The sequence below is a fragment of the Strigops habroptila genome, chromosome 2, assembly GCF_004027225.2.
Source record: "Strigops habroptila isolate Jane chromosome 2, bStrHab1.2.pri, whole genome shotgun sequence".
Taxonomy (NCBI): Eukaryota; Metazoa; Chordata; class Aves; order Psittaciformes; family Psittacidae; genus Strigops; species Strigops habroptila.
Genome location: NC_044278.2, coordinates 17,778,163 through 17,792,456, shown reverse-complemented (window position 1 = coordinate 17,792,456; position 14,294 = coordinate 17,778,163).

Genomic DNA, 14,294 nt, shown 5'->3' with positions numbered 1-14,294 from the left:
ACATAAATTTACACGAGGAAAAGTAACCAAGTGCATTTCAAAGTATTAACTAATAAATGCTTCTCAAATGGTATTTTAATGCACTCAGTTCTGTCATCCAACTAGATCTTAACACAAGACTATAATAGAGTCTTGTATAATAAGTAATCCTGCATACAAATCAGCATCCCTAATAAATCCACTTGAATACAAGGCATAGCCATTTGTTGTTGGCTGGGCATATGGAAGAGACATGGCCAAAGAAACAGTGACCATGGCTATAGTAAACAGCAGACATGAGAGAATTTCTGAGTGGGAAAACAGCCTCTCCACCATCCTGAAGAGAATTTTCATGTGAAGATATCATGAATGGCATACCCATGTGTTTTAGTGGTGCTCATCCACATGGGAAAACACAATAAATCCTGGCTAATGCAAAACCTAACACAGGAGAGAGATGGTAAGAGAGAAACTGTCAGGAACTGGGGAACCAAGATGGAACAAATAATGAAACCACTCATAAGACATTCTAGCTGACCAAGAATCATTAGAAAAGATTCAAAGGAAGTTAAAACAGGAATGAGAATTTTCTCAAAAAGAAACTAAAAAAATCTGTAAATTTCACAGGAATTAAAAAATAACAGGTTACTGTCCTTCCTGCAATGGCAGCTCAAAAGTATCCAAACAGATTTGGAAAGCTGATTACAGAGTTCCAAGCAAAAATCTGCAACCTCCCCTTCTCCAAAACAGGCACCATAATCTAAAACTAACTGGAACCAAAACATTCACCAGGATATAAGGGAGACCAAGAAAATTCTGATCATGTCTGAACTAAAGAGCTACAACTGGTAATAAAAGAGCTTTTAAATTAAATACACCAACTTTAAGGAAGAATTCAAAAGATTGCAGACTAGCATGGAAGACAGCATATGTGGAGGAGGAACCAGGGCAATATTACAGATGTGTTTACAGCACTTCCTCAGCACTTTCTGTCTCAGGTGCCACAGAGACAGTGTCATGCAAGGCCCAAAATCAGATCATTGTTGCCTCAGAGTCTGACTCTCCTCCTTTACATTGCAGGCTTGAGACAGAACTGATAGGGACTATAACACTTATTCATTAATCAACATATTACTAATAATTAATAAATCAATCTAATTAACAAACAGATTACTGCTATCAATTTACATTATTTGGCTTGCCATTACACATCAATACATCAATACCCAAGTTGAGTGGTTTTGCTATCAATACTGAAGCAATCTCAGAAGCAAGCAGTAATATCTGGTGTTATTGATACAGTAATAATACAATAATTACAGTAATAACACCCTCATAACTGAGGGTGGCCTTGCAAGACAAACTCTTTTACAGCTGTCTGGCTCACACCGGTTAGCTTTAGCTTACATGCCCTCTAAGACAAACCACTCTACTTGAGCTTTAATACCATTAACTGGTTCCAGTTAAGCACAAGTGCTTTCCTATCATCTTCTGCAGAAAGAGTGTGCTCATGAGAGCAACTTGTTTTTTCCAGACTGTTCCTGTTCACATACATCATCCAGCTCACTCTCTTAGCTGATGGATCACAAAGCATTGCCCTTAGTGTGAGCTTCAGACAGTCTGCAGGTTTCCTGCAGAAACCTTGGAATACAAAACCTGATCTTCCATCAGGACATCTTGCTCTCTGCCATAGGTTAACTCGCAGTGATCTGTGGGAGGATAAAATCCATAGAGGTCATGGACAAACAAATCATTTGTGTGAGAAAGAGGTAGCCCAGCTGTAATCTAGCACAGAAAATGATTTGATTTAAATCCACACCACTGAAATTCAAAGAGGTAGCAGAAATGTTGTTTTGCTCCTATCCCCTGGCTCCCTAATTAAAGTTGTCAGAGCATTGTTAACTCTGCAAGGGATGCAGCAAAGCAAAGCACTGTGAGAGGGAACACTCAAAGCCAGTTGCACCAGGGCCTGAAGTAACCTGCAGAAGCAGAGCTTACTGTTTCGAGCAGAGAGTGATGTTCACTCTCTCACTCTTTTGGTGCCTGAGCTGGTGCGAGTGAGCTGCTCCAAGGGAGAAATTGTCCTGCTTCAACATATCCAGGGCAGGGGAAAGTTTTAGATACAATGTAAAATTCCACAGTTAACATTAATGAGGTTTTGACTAGACAGTTAACTTCATTAACCACGAAGATCAAACAGTCATCACAAACTTACCCTTCTGATCTTTAATCATTCTTGACAGCAGGTGGAGTTTTGTTTCTCGAATTAGCAGTACGTCTTCCCTCACGTCAGAGATCATTTCCTTCCAGTACAGTCTCAGCGCCTGGAGAGCAAGGCAGCCTTAATAGCTTTCTTTTCCCCCTAATGATGCCAAACAGGCTTTGATTAATCACACCATCACCGGATCCTATTCTGATGAGAAAAGTGAGCTAAGCATTATTTATACTTCTAAATATGTTAGCAATTTACAGTATGGCTTTAACAGTTGATACACTGAATTTCTGTGACCCTGGTTTAAATGGTAAAATGACAACAGTTTAGTATATGGAGATCCGGTAGTCGTTTCTAAGCCCTGGCTGAAAGTACCCAGGCTCAACAAAAAAACCCCACAGGAATTATTTTATTCTTTTCTTTTAAAATCTGTTCTCAGTAAAAACACAAACTCCAGGTAACATTATGTTGGCATTTGCTTCTTGTATGTAACTGGCCTGTTCACAAGGTGCCGGTCACATTGCTCACCTTAACACTTTCCAATAAAAAGGTTCAACTGCCAGAACTGTTCAGAATTTCTTTCAGCATTGAACTGGGTTGCAATCTGTGGTGGTTCAGCCATTTTTCACATTCCTATAGCCTGCAAAATAAAGCCTTGTAGAACAGTGAGCTCAGGGCCCTTTACCTGGGACATCTGCTCTCCTGAGAGGTCATCTCAGGCAAAAACAACCAGATTTTTCCAAACAAACATGCAAGTTTTGCTTCATTCTTTAAAGGCAAAGGTTCCCCTCATCTGTTCTTACTATCTTTTGCTGCAATTAAATGATTTGATAGTCTCCTGCCTGGTTGTTGACTAAGTCCCAGTGCATATCCTGTGATATTTAGCAATTGACTCAAAGGTCTGTATCATGTTCAGAACCTCACAGGGAAGTCAGACGCTATAATTTTATTACCAGGTTCTTATTGAAAGCAGAACGTCAGACTGAAGCTAATCTATTCTGTTGACACAACAAGCTTCAAACTCCTGGCTTACTCTTTCCTAATCAGAATCCTAATCAAATTTTACTTGTTAATATGATCTGATTATTAACCTGCCCAGGAAGGAAACATTTTTCCCCCATTTATTAAAGTCAGGACCCTCCTGGGCTCACACTGCCTAAATCCAGACACCGGCAAGTGATGATGCGGACCCAACATCTTATTTTGTTGTGTGGGGGTTTTGTCACCTCTTAAGTAAAGGGTAAAACCAGCCATGAAGGAGCAAAAGGCCAGCAAATATTGTGCTTTCAGAAAGGCAAGGGCCCTGTCACAGATGGGCACTCTGGGCCACACTTATGTCCTGCATCAGTCTGATGGAGCTGCAGATCTCCCTCACATGTGCCTGCTGGATTACAGCCTGCTTCTCTAGCCACCTTCCCCCATGAGGCAAGGCTATTGCTGCTTCCTCTGCTGCTGGCAGCTATTGCTTAACTGCCAGCTCTGCTCCTTGCTGCTCTCCAGCCTCTCCCTACACTAATGCGTTGATAAAACTGCAGTGCATTTGAGGACAAGCAGCCTGTTGCTTTGCACCACAGCATGAGAGCATGCTACCCTTTGGTACTCATCTGGCTGCAATGAGGCATACAGTGGTCAGGGACAAGGAGGAAACCTTGGTAAGATGGGATCTGAAGGGGAGATGAGGAGAAAAGTATTCTAGAAAATAAGGGAGATATCTAAAACCTACAGAACAGCTGAGGAATGGGAAAGGAGAGGAGAGAGCAAACACCTGAGAAAGCAGGCTAAACAGGCCAATTCAGACTAGAAAGAACAGGGAGGCTGGTGAAAGAGAAAGCACAATACAGGGCAGAAAAAGTGGCTGGGTAAACAGTAGCAATCATCAGCAAGGTCGTGAAATTACCAAGAAAGGATGTGCTGCTCTAGAAAGTACAGGCAAGGAGCGAGACAAGGAGGACAGACAAGGACCCGTTTCGGGGAGGTGACAGGGGATTATGACATCCTCAATGCTTTTTCTTGTTTTGTACAACCACAGTTAATAAATATTTTGCACTGAAAATATAAACTAGATTTGTAGATGTGCAAGGAAACATTATGATAAAAGGAAAATGGAGGGGAAAATATGGAACATGCCTGGTTAATTCTACTGTGTACTTCAAATTCCCATTGGCAGGTGCTCAGATGGATGAGGTGACTCTTTTTGCACTCCTGTTAGGGCAATGCTACTGCTTGAAGACTGGGGGAAGGAGGGGAAGGACTTTGAATGTTTCTGAAAAATGTGCACTTCCTCAGAGCACAATCCCTCAAACAAGGGAGCAGGGAGTAGAGTGAGATAAATGATCACATGCTCCCTCCATGTAGCAACAAGGATAAGCTCTCAATACAAATTACTTGATTTTTCATTTTTTGGAAGGTGAATGAGTAAACAAATCCGTCTGATGATGGATGGATGTCACCACGGATAGTTCAGGAAAAAAGTATTACAAAAAAATCATTCTAATTACTGCAAATCTTAGTGGATTTAAAGCATTTGGGGGTCATCTATCAAAATTAAAGCACAGTGTGATTAGAGAACTGCATTAGGACAGGATACATCTTGCATTACAAGGGAGCTTTCCAAATTAAAAGCAATATACAGGAAAAATGTCATTCCTTTGAGCTTTTACTGAAATCCTAGACAACTTGTAATTAATATGCATGCACAATGACTTATAACTTGGTGGGTAATATCACTGTCATGTGCCTTTTTAAAACTTGGTAATTTTAATGCCATTTTTATTAATATGATTAATGCAAACCAGTTTGTGTAGATGGGAAGGAACAGAAGCAAATCAAAGTTAGCTGTCTGCTTCATTTAAATGCAGATTGGTAGGAATGTGTACTGCTCTCTGGCCTGAGATATCAAATGGAAAGGGAAAAAATCCAAACCTCAGGGAAATTGAACCATTACTTACTGAAGAGGATTGGAAGTTGTCATCCATTTAATGCAGCTTGTTCAACCATACTTTGGGACATAATCGTACCTTCTGCAAAATGCTGTGATAATGGATAAGAATTCCAAAGAAATTTTAATAAATGACAATATTTTGTAGGCTATAGAAGAGTTTGAAATTGACAAACACCCTCCAATAGCAAGCCAGAAAATTAGGAGGACAGTTTAATCCACACAACCTTGATTTAGGCTCACTAGACTCACAAAATATCTACTGAAATGTGGGGCAGTCACAAGAAATCAAACTTTCTTCTATAATGTGAGACCCTTTGCTTCTTGATAAGGTGAAGTGCACTAGGCAGTCCATATTTTGGTGCTAAACCATCTTCATAAGAGCTGTGCATCCACCTATCAACCAGTTCCCAGACCCTCTTTGCTTGTTTCCTCTTTTATCAACCAAATCAACCACAAGCAGGAAGCCTCTTTCTACTTTCCCTTTCCCTCTGCCTCCTACCTGTTTATCTTCTGTCTGATCTCCATCCTGGAAAGCCTCCCTCCAGATAGCTTTTCTCTTCATGGAAAATGAAGCAAAAATAATCAGTCTTCCAGCAAAAGCCTTTTTTTGCCTGTCATTAAATTCCCTTCAAAGCATCCCAATGGCTGCAAATATCTCCCTCCAGCTTTATGTATTTGTCATAATTTTATCCTTTATCTTCACTGCTGCTGCAACTGTACCTTCATTCCATCTTCAACTTTGCTTTATTTGGACCAAAAAAAAAAAAAAAAAAAAAAAAAAGTAGGAAAAAACCCCCACTTCTTAAAAAAAAAACAAACCTCCATTATTTTTCCAGTCTATAAATTTGGTCCCTTTTACACCTTTTCTCTGCACTATTGCAACCTCTTACACAATTGAGCTGGTTTTCATATGTCTAGTTTGCTAGGCTCCTGTTTAAAGTGAAACTACATGTTATTACTAGTCATTGTTGAGAAAATCACCAGTATGGGAATTCTTGCCCAGCCAGCAATTCCACTTCCCTCAACTTTGTAGCTTCCCTTCGATTAACAGGGCAACAGGACATCTCAAGTTGATAAAAGCAGTCACATTAGTGTTGCCTTAAACAGCAGCCTTCATCTGGAGTCAACACAGAGCAGTGACGACCTGATCCATTGCAGCTGTACAGCGCACACCCTCAGCAGCTACACCACTGCTCATATCTTACCACAAACCGCAGCATGTCTCCTTCCTGAGACTCCCCTAAGAGTCTATTTAACTTAATTTGAGAGATTCCACGTGTTCGCAACCTGAGACTCCTGCAATCAAGCATTTTGCCTATAAATCAGGAGTTACCATTCAGTATCATGGAGAACACTGCAAAGATGACAGCGCTATAGAAACATAGAGACGAGTGTGATTTTAACTGTCAAAAAAGAGACAAACCACTGACACATTTGGAAGCTCCAGGTTCTCAACATCACATTGATATTCGACTGTCCAGACATGAAACAACTGCAATTAAAGAAAGGCTTCCAGAGCTGGCCAGGCAGCTAAAGGAAGCCAGGTGCTTCAGAATGGCAAACAGCTAAAGAACCAATAATGAAGAGCTTCTAATGACATGCGAGTTACTCACTGTGGAAGACAGAAGGCGCAAGAAAGTTGCAAAGCATTACTGTTGCTGAGTGTTCCTAGGAAGTGATAATTGTAGAGGAGGAGGAAGATCACAGTGGGACATGTCAGGATCTTGAAGAGAGAAGCACAGGCTCTCATCAGCTGTGGTACTTAGACTGCAATAGCCAGCAAGGGTGGGAACATGTGATTTCTACAAGGAACTTAGCTTCTGAGACTCTATATCCCACCACCTGTCCCTTGGCCCATGTGAATTTTTTTTTTCCCAGCACAGGGAGGCGAATGCCATTATTTTCACTTACCCTTGGAACTTTTCATGGCATCTCCTGTTGAACCCATGATGTTTGACTCTTCCTTTAAACTGAACTAATCAAATATTTGTCTTTGCAAAATGACACAAAGCCACCAATGAGAGATCTTGGAGAAACAATAAAACTGACCCTGCAATGCTTTGTTCATCATTTATTACCTGGCCTATCTTCTATTGATCACAGTACAATTGTAGAAAGGTCAAATTTCTTACTCTCCAAACAGAACAAAGAATAGGCATTTTGCAGCTTCCAGGTTGCCTTCTTCAGCATCATGTACAATACCAACCTCCACTTTCAGAAGCGCAAATAAATGAGCTATACTTATGATGTGTATTTAAATTCCAATTATCATACAATTAAGCTACAACTGTGCTTCTCAAGAAACAATATGCTCTTACAGCATAAACAAAACATCAGCAGCATTACTGAGATCGTTCCTTAGAGACGTAAATGATCTTCATATATTTCTTACTGCTCATCACAGGGACACTGCTTTACACCCAAAGGATACCTTCCTCTACATATGTGAATTCTGGTATCACTGTTCCTAAAATAGCCTTCAAAGCATTTTGAAAACCACATGCATCAAATCTTGTGGAACCTGGTCCCCCTATCCCTGCACCCTGTCAAACTAATCTGATAGAGCTGTCATAAATAAACCAGGGTCCCCCTTCCCGATGGGGAAAGGAGCAGTCAAACACCTCAAAACCCATGGCTTTTACTCAACAGAGTTTAAAGACTAAGAACTTCAAAGTAAAGAATTGAAAATAATTGTCAATCCCCCACTCAAACCTTCACAACCAAATATCATGTCATTATCTGGTATTTTTAGTTTCAGTCTCAAAGTCCAGTTTCTCTCTAAACTCAAGGACAAGTCCTAGCAACATTTCCTCCTGTCAGGACACGGCTCTGTAAAACCGATGCCTTGGTTGGAGTAAGGCCCAATTCATTGATGCAAACATAGAATGCAAAGAAGTGCTAAATTCTAAAGGACTTTCCCCTCTTTCTTATTCTCGAATCCAAGAAAGCCCACTATCGTTGCAGCTTCAAATTAGCTGACATGCGCCCAGAGATCAGGCAGGCATTTCTAAGCTTATTAGAGGCTGTTTTTTCCGGGAGTCTCCCTCCCTCTCCATGTTATTCAGTGGACATGCAAATGAAGTATTGTCCAACTTGTTCCCAAGTTTCTTACACAAATGCAGAAGGAGTGCTCGCCTTTGTACATTCCTAAACTACCCCACTGGCCTGGCACACACATTTCTGCAGTCTCTACATGTGTTTCTGTATTGAAACTGAGTGAAATACACAGAAATCTTATTTCTTAAGCAACATAACTCACACAGTCTTTACAGTATGACAGAAAATAAAACCTCTACAGTTCAGAGAGATCTCTCTAAACTTCTACTTTAGAGATGCTAAATATTATAGACATAGAACTAGAAAGAGGACATCTCCCTCCCCCATCTGCCTTATAAACACTGGAACACCTGCCAAGAGTACATAACAGAATTTCTCTAGGCAAGTATGTTTAAATTGTGACACCAAAAGCAGCTACTGACTTTAGGTGCACAGACAATTTTGAGTGTGTTAACTGAGAAATCTTAAAATGTGCTGGATGATCAGGAAGTCACTTTTGAAACCACCTGAAACTGAGGTATCCCAATTGCCCCCAAAATAATTTCATTCTATTTGTGCAACGACGATTTTCAGCATGCATGATGGCTGTAAGATTTACTGCCAATGATGAGCATAAAGCATAATCACAGCATGACTCGTCTGTAGCTGGAAAATTATTTCCACCACTGCACAGGAAAGTAAACCTCAGATTTTAATGCTGAGAAAAAAACCTTCCATTTTAAAGAATAGCCTGTTCCAAGTTCTCCATAGAGGAAAAATGAGTGTGTAACCGCAGGCTGCTGTCACTCCATACAGGATAAAGTATAACCCTTCCAATTGTGGGAATTATATGGCTGGGTAAGGCTGAAATTGACATTCTTGTAACACATAATTCCAATCCCAAATTAAATACACCCTGTTACTTACATGTATTATGAGCCTTCCCAAGATTTAAGAGCAAGTCCTCTGCTGCAGTAAGGTCTCAACATTTTCTAGATTTAACAGGTTCTCCAAACTGGGCTTTGATACAAAACTGCCCAATGACAAATGAGGTTTTCTTTGCTTAGTCATTCATTTGGAAGATTTGGCGAACTTTCACACTCTCATTTTCAAACCCACTTAATCTTATAAATATTTTCTGACTTTAGGAGATGGTAACTAAACATGTATTTCTTATCATATAAATAACAAATGAAAGGACCATTCTTTCTGTCCGAGACTTGCTGTTAATTTAAAGCAGAATTAAATAGAAATATTAAGTCATTATCTACCACTATTTGTGTTTTAACTAATGATGCTATTTACAGTCCTCATTTACTTCTGGTGAAATAATCTTCATTAAATGAACCTTTTCCTTTCTTTCTTTTTTTCTGAAGAGTATTTTCTTCGGGGGTTTCCCCCCCCACTTTCTTCCTCTGTAGGTACCTCTGTCACATCCATCCTTCCCGTTTCTTCTGGTACATCTTTTCATCCTGTGGTCACTGACTTACTACCAAGAGATAGATAACAATGTGTTGTTCAAACAGTGTAACTGCTGAACAAGCATCAGTAGGTTGACATAATTTCAGAAACTGTATAAAAAGCAAAAGTTTTCTTATTTGTTGATTAACCAATGAAAATGAAAAAAAAGTTGGAGAAAATGTGGTTCCTTAAAGATGCTGTTCAACATATACCTTGAAAAGTATGAAAAGAGTACCAGCATCTTCCTTTCTTGAAAAGCATGAGCAATAGCTTCCCCAAACTGAAAAGAAAAGCTTTTCCACCATAAAAATTGTTCTCTTAAAGAAAAAAATAAAATCAATGCTTCTCCTGAAATCCCTTTTATCCTACAAACACATGCTACTAACAAATCATCCAACCAGTCCCCACCATACATCTCGTACAGCTATCTTGACAGACTTTACTACAGTCTTGAAAGGCAGAAGACCAGACAACCTCAAGAGGCATGGATATTACTGTAATGGAGAGAGCTCAAATACAATGGATGATACAGTACAAATAATACAAGGTCCCATAAGGGCAGATCACTGAAAAATAATTTCAGCTCAACCAACCAAGAAAAATCAATCCACATTGCTAAGATAGTTTGTACATCAACAGAAGTTTCTGTGTATTAGCTGTTGGTCCACACTGCTGTACTCATCACTAGCAAGAAATTAACTTTTGTCCTGTGCACCCCATCACAGGAATCTTGTGTACTTCAGAAGGCAAATTATATCAACCACTAGATAAGCATGGAAATTACATGGGTTTCAGGATTGATTGAATTTTACAGTAGTATGCTCATGGCACCACATGTGAGTACAGCAAGTTACACAACCACAAAAAGTGAAAAGCATACCCACACCTGTTTTGCATGAAGCCACAGACAATTTTAATTTGGTCTCAGGCCCTTAAAAATTGTTATGGGATGAGGTTAAAAGGGAACCAAGAGCCAGTTTGATGGCAGGTTCACAGCCTGCAGCAGTGCCCTGGTCAGCCAGTATCTTAACATCATAAAAACAAAGCACAGACACAATTAAGAATTTGCCTCTCCTAATAATTCTGGAGACTGTTTACTCAGCAACACCAACACATCAAAGGAAAGGATGCCAATGCCTGAAGACAAATCTGTTTAACTCCAAGCCAGCCTTGTTTATTTGCTAATACTCTTCTTGCTAAAACTAAACCCCAAAACATACAGAAAACCCTTTGAGGGCCTGGAAACCACCACATGTTAAACCACTGGTAAAAAAATGTTGCTAGGACAACTGAGCAGTTTGCTGCACAGAATTTCAGAGCTGTGCCAGAGACCACAGCAAGGTGGGGGTGAAGAGCAATAGTGGAAGGGGGAACACTAAGGGTACTAACTATGGTGCAGATCACCTGGGAGTGATACATGCAGGCATCTAATGTCCTTTTCATGTGGCTATGCTGTGCCCCAAACATGGTAAGATTTCCCTCACATCAGTGCACCCTTGGACACTACAACCCGAATTCCCTCCTCCACCCACACTCTTGAACACTAAGACGTAAGACTTCTTCTCGTTTGCTTTTTGCCATTTGTGCCAGATTTCTACCCATCTTATCTCACCCGACTTCACTCCACACTTTCCTCTATTTCCCTTTCACCCCTATTCCATCCCTTCTCTTCCCTTTACACTATTCCTGCTCTTCCCAAGATAAATCATGGCTCTAAACACACCACCTTCACTGTCTCCTTGCTCACTCAGCTTGTACATTCTCAACCTTTTCATCACCATCCAGCTATCTTGTCTTAGGAGGACCTCTTCTGGGTGGGTAGTCTACATTTGTATAAAACCTAATGTAAACCATTCATTTCTGTTCGATTTTGGGAGAACTATAATGCATAGTCCCCAGGCAGCAGCATGGGAAACCAGGAACTATCTACAGTCATGCTCACAAATACTGGTTCATCTAAAAAGCCACAAAGTTGCCATCATCACAACCAACCTCTGGGCAAGATTACCTGGCATATGAAGAATAAAGGTCTTCTGCGGGCCACTGCTGGAATCATTCAGATGTCGCATTTTTACCTTTTGTGTGTGAGGATTTTCTTTGACATGGAAGGTACAGAGTCAATCTTTTATCCAAGCCACCCACGGTAGTCAGTTAACTTCAGCTGCGACTTCCCAACTTCATTGACACATAAAATTCATTCCTTCAATCTGCACCTCACCCAGTACAAGTTAGCAAATAAAATCGTGACTTTCCAAGCTACAAACCCCATTTGTTAACCATACTTCTTAACCATCATATTGAGACACAATTCATTTCAAACACAAGGACCGTTATTAGGAGAAAATGTCTTTATTGGTTTCTTTCCAAATCTCAGAAACAGAAGAGGGGACTGCTGAAATAAGAAGTAGATTTCATCTCCATCTCTGACAAACCGTGGAACATAAGAGTGTATTTCCAGGCCAAGAAGGAAACAGGAAGAAAACATCTTAAGAAAGAAAACAGGCTTTCTCACAGAATTCTGAATCAAATTTGGATATGGCCTGAAACAGCTGTATGATTGAGACGGATAAGACTAGCAGAACGCTTATGTGAGATTACAGAAGAAAATAGAGATGTGGTCACAAGCTGAGATGGGAAACTGTCAAGTGCCTGTAATTAGTGGGCAGGTGGTTGATATTACTGTGAAGAGATCTTTTGGGGAAGAGGAAAAAGTCTTAGAAGGAGCAGATGAGGATGCAAGCGAAATGGGATGGAGGATGCATCTGTTGTGGGACAGAAGCAGCGCTGAACTTGGCCCAAGCTGGGAGGGGTAAGACCAGGATAATTTGAATTTCAGTGTATGAGCCTAGATAAAGGTACTACTGATAATAGCCACAGTGAAAAGTACAGAGAATAAACATTTTGAAATAATGGTCCAAGAATTTTATATGGGCCATACTGAACTGGCAATAAAGATGTAAACTGCAAGAGGAAACACCTGAAAGTCACGTGTTCAAGCAAGATAATAGCTTCATAAAACTACACCAGCCACTAGGCTTGAGGTATTTTGGAATGGCTGATCATGTAGACTCACTTACCCTTCCGCAGATTTTGAAATTCTGTCATACTCAATTAGCAAATTAACAAAAGACTCTCCTTAGGGCACTTACTGCATTGTGGTCTAATGAAAACTAGCAAGCATTTATTATTTTTACTGTCCTAATCATTACACAGACACATAGAAAAAAGCTATCTCTTTTGGAACAAATATATGCACCCCCCCCCAGCTATGTAGGGAATAAAGCTTGCCTTTTAAAACATGGATGACTACAGGAGCTTGATGATTCTGCAGATTCAGTTCAGCTTCCAAAAGGAGCAGGTATTTTGCAGGTGCGAATGCTGCAGCCTAGTTCTGAACTCCACAGACTGGCATCAGCTGGAACACTCTTTTCTCCATGCTTCACAGACTAGCATGTACATATAAATGCCATTCAAAAACCAAGATGATGAGCTTTAAAACAGATGTTTGCACACAAATCCCTATTAAGCTTTTGGTTGTTTTGCTAGCATCAAAAAACATGCTGAGCAGAGTGGTACTTCACATTTCCCTCTGCTGCTAAGACCCTGGCAGCCTGTTGCAAAACAGCATGTCTTAAAGAATTTCTCCAAGAAGGACACAGTACTTGAAGACTGGAGTAATCTGAACAAATACTCCCTTCATTTGCACTAGACACCCAGGAAGTTCAAAACAGCTACATCTTGTATACCAAGAGGAGTGAGTGGCTTGGATTTTTAGGACAGAATTATCTTTTGCGTAGTTCTCTGCTCCTCTCCCATCTTGCTGGCTACCATGGCAGTTATTGCAATAAATAAAGCTGACTTCTTTTTGAACAAGTATTCGTGTAGTTAGACCGGTTGATTCCTTCACAGAGCAAGGTGGCAGACACAAGCCATTCACAATCAGAAGATCAGCATTCAATGGGTTTGTGCTGTTGTTTCTAGGAGGTCTAGGAAGCAAGAATCTTGTTATGATTCCTATTATTCTGAGGCCTTCAATTTCCTTATGATGTTCAGGAAGGTTATGGGATTAAATTTCACAAATTTGAGGTTTATTTTTTATTTAAGAGATTTAGGATTTACTTTGAATAAGAACTTCCCTGGACATGAAATCATTTAAGGACAAATTAAATCTGTTCTAAAATCTAAATTTATAATTTTCCTGGTGATTCATTGCAACTGATAAATGGAGGCAGAGATCTTGTACAGAATTAGTGACTGGGTCTATCAAACAAAATTCCTGAAAAATTCCTAGAGCACTAAATTTAGAGCTTTCCCAGCTGCTAAAATCTGATTTTAACACAATAAAGTGAAAGTCAGACTTTCACATCAGGAGAGTAAAAGTGAAAGAAATAGGCAGCTATAGTACTAAGTATAACAAACAGTTAACTTCCCTACTTAGTAATGACTAGTGACCTATATAATGGGCAAGGATTTAACATAGACTGAAGTCTGAATTATGAAAATCTCATCACTGAAAGTCTAATCCAAACTGCAGGGAATGGTGTTGGGCTTTAAACAGTAATAGTTGCATTGTCATGCATAGTAGAGGGGGTAGATTTTCTAAACTTTTTTCAGAATGCTGGAATACAGTAGCAAAAAAAAGATGTTTTACACTCCTAAAATATT